Source organism: Monodon monoceros, unplaced genomic scaffold, assembly GCF_005190385.1.
Source record: "Monodon monoceros isolate NGI ecotype Baffin Bay Population unplaced genomic scaffold, NGI_Narwhal_1 Super_Scaffold_9, whole genome shotgun sequence".
NCBI classification, from domain to species: Eukaryota; Metazoa; Chordata; class Mammalia; order Artiodactyla; family Monodontidae; genus Monodon; species Monodon monoceros.
The window spans coordinates 42208212-42211664 of NW_021703786.1; the positions used below are offsets into that span (position 1 = coordinate 42208212).

At 47.1% G+C, this 3453-nt stretch overlaps 1 protein-coding gene across 2 annotated transcripts in view; it reads right to left on the reverse strand.

Annotated features, from left to right (window-relative positions):
* ARHGAP44 (Rho GTPase activating protein 44) overlaps positions 1-3453 on the reverse strand; it is a 143056-nt gene that overhangs the window by 28328 nt on the left and 111275 nt on the right. The gene's annotated exons all lie outside the window — the stretch shown is intronic.

Sequence of the window (3453 nt, forward strand, 5' to 3'; positions counted from 1 at the left end):
TCTTTGTGTCTGTGTCTGTGTGTATGTGTGTCTGTGCCTTTGTGTGTCTGTTTCTTTGTGTCTTTGTGTGTCTCTGTGTCTTTGTGTCTGTCTTTGTGTGTGTATATGTCTTTGTGTCTGCGTATCTCAGGAGGCACAGGGCTACACCTTGAGGAAGCTCATCAAGGCCATGCCCTCAGGGGATGGGCAGACTGGGGGTGGTTACGAGGGAGCAACGCCTCTGCCTCCTGCAGCCCCTTCATGTTTTATTCTTAAAGTTACTTTCGAGTCATTGTCACCTCTTCCACGTGACCCGCTGCAAAAGTGAGCTACTGCCGTATAAAGGGAGAAGGAAGCCAGGGGCGTGTGGAAGGGGAGACACGAGCAGGTCAGAGTTGGAGGGGAGCCCCCAAGTCACAGGGAAGGTAGACGCGGGTGGAAGACCCATTGGTTTGTTTCACCTGCTCAGCTCCTTGAATTCTATGATGCAGCCCAGACACTGAGACGCTGGCAGGATCCCCCTTTCTCCTTTAACTGTTTATGGCCACTCAGATTTCCAAGTTCCTTCAGAAGAAAACATGCCTCATCCGGAACACTGAGTTCTCTGCCTGCTAAGGCTGCTAGCCCCCTTCTCAGGATAGGGTATGTCAGATAAATCGATGTCCAAAGCTCTATGGCACCCCCGTGAGGAAGCCTCATGAGCACGTTTGGACCAGTGCATACGTAAGGCTGCTACAGCCCCAAAGCAGGCTGCACATGCATCGAAGGAGCGGGCGAGACCCTCGTCGAGCCACGCCACGGCCCTGGGGGGAGAGCAACCACACCCGGTGATGGACGGAGTCAAAGCGAAGGGGGCAGAGTTTTCAAAGAGAAGCTTTTAGATTTCTGACCGTGTCACTGAGACGGCTGCTTCATGCAGTGACAAACACCGGGCTGCAGGGGTGGGAGGGTTGTTAAAGTAGCTTGTGAGTCCAGTCTTGGGGGCGTGAGAGGAAAATCTGCATGGAAATGTTGAGGACATGGCAGAAAACTCAGGAGTGGAGCCCACAGGAGGACGAGAACCCTGAGTCCTCACTAAGGTCAGGCGAAGCTCTCAGAGAGGGTGATGGCACCGCAGCAGAGATCAGAGTGAGCAGAGGGCAGGGTCGGGTGGTGCAGATTCCCCCCGCTGCTGCCCCGATGTTGCTGGCAGGGGCGGGGGGGGGACCCAGGACTCCAGGGAAGAGCTGGTTTCAAGGACGACTATGTTAGCACTTCACAGGCAGTGATGGCCAAGGCGGCTGAACTAAGTCATGGGAAGTAGCAGTGGGGAGCCCTGGGGACCACTGAGCGCAGCTTCAGCCCAGCCGTGGGGGCAGAAGGGACCAAAAAAAGAAGAGGAGTGAGTGAGTGAGTGGTGGTGAGGATGCAGGAGCAACAGACGATGAGAGCCACTTTAAGAAACTGAGTAGCACAAGCCACTACGGAGAACAGGATGGAGGTTCCTTAAAAAACTCAAAATAGAGTTGCCATATGATCCAGCAATGCCAGTCCTGGGCACATATCCAGAGAAAACTCTAACAAAGATACATGACCCGCTATGTTCATAGCACCACTATTCACAACAGCCAAGACACGGAAGCAACCTAAATGTCCATCAACAGATGCATGGACAAAGAAGATGTGGTCTATATATACAATGGAATACTACTCAGCCATAAAAAAAGAGTGAAACAACGCCAATTTGCAGCAACATGGATGGTCCTAGAGAATATCCTACTAAGTGAAGTAAGTCAGACAGAGAAAGACAAATATCACAGGATATCACTTATATGTGGAATCTAAAAAAATGATACAAATGAACTTATTTACAAAACAGAAACAGACTCACAGACTTAGAAAACAAACTTATGGCTACCAGAGAAGAACGGGGGTGGGGGAGGGATAAACTAGGAGTTGGGGATTAGCAGATACAAACTACAATACATAAAAGAGATAAACAACAAGGTCTACCGTATAGCACAGGGGATTATATTCAATATCCCGCAGTAAATCACAATGGAAAGGAATATGAAAAATATATATGTATAACTGAACTTTGCTGTACACTTGAAACTAACACAACATGGTATAAATCAATAATACTTCAATAAAAAATAAGTAAAATAAAAAATTAAAAAAAAGAAATTGGGTAGCATAAAACACAAAACCAAAGTGCAAGGGAAGGAATATGAGGCTGTGGTTGGATCGAGAGAAGAGATTTTTCTAGGCCTGGGGCAACCTGAGCCTGCTTGTTATTAAAGAAGAGCTGAAGCAAAGCTGGAGGGTGGGGCGGACAACGCAAGTGAGAGTGAGGCCTGGTGAGAGGCGGAAAAGTCCGGAAATAGCAGGTGGGAGAGTCAGGAGACAACACGGGAGAAGTTGGAGGACCTGATCTTCCAGGCCCTGTTCACATTGAGTCGGCAATGTGAAGGCAGCAATAAGTTCTTTTCACTTTTTTATAGAATAATACTGCACAGTTACATTTAGAAACATTCCTTATCTTTCAGAGACACACACACTGAAGTCCTGCAGACGCAATGACAGAATGTCTGGGATAGGCTTCAGAACGTCCAGCCAGGGGCTGGGGCGGAAGGTGAAGCCAGAGATGGACCTGACTGACCATAAGGCAGACGATGAGGTGCAGTATCTTCTCTTGTCTTTCAGTTTTTCCATAATTACAAACAAATGATGGGGAAAGAATAAGCCAAGGTCACCTCCCTCCATGAAACCATCCCTCAGGGGCTGAAGAGACCTTATCATCTTTTCACTGGTAATATACATGAAAATGCCTGGCACTTAAAATGGGGTTAAAAAACTCATTTATTCCCATCCCTTCCTAATAGCTGAATCTAAAACACACCTGGCTTACAGGGGGCAGCAGACATACAGCTTCATCGTTCGTCAGCTTCCTCCCCTTCTGCCCACTCCCTCTCTGCCCGCCCCCCTGGACCTAGTGATACTTAAGAGTGCTTATTGACTGTTTTGAATGAATCAGGTTTATGTGACAGATGCTAGACTCCTCTCCCCTCATAAATTCATAAGCCCCCATCTCACTCTTTTATATTTTGCTCAGTAATAAATGCCCTAAATAAATATTGATTGGCTGACCAGATTAAATGAAGACGGAGTAATGATTTTTAAATTGCCTGTATAAGAAGCCAAAGATGAGGTCTATCTCCCAGGAAAACATTTACACAACAAGAAAAACAAAAGTCACCAACGTCTCTTTACATGTGGCTCACATGAAATGCTAATGTCTGTATCAATCATATTTTCAGGATCTCTATAAAAAGGTTATGATCAAAAATGTTAAAAGGTCTATTTTTTCAATTAGAGAAAGAGGAGGTGGAGGATCAGAGGGGGAAGGAAGCGCAGAGAGACAACGACAGGGTTCATAAGGTTTGTGGCCGTCTGCCCACTCCCTCTCTGCCCGCCCCCCTGGACCTAGTGATA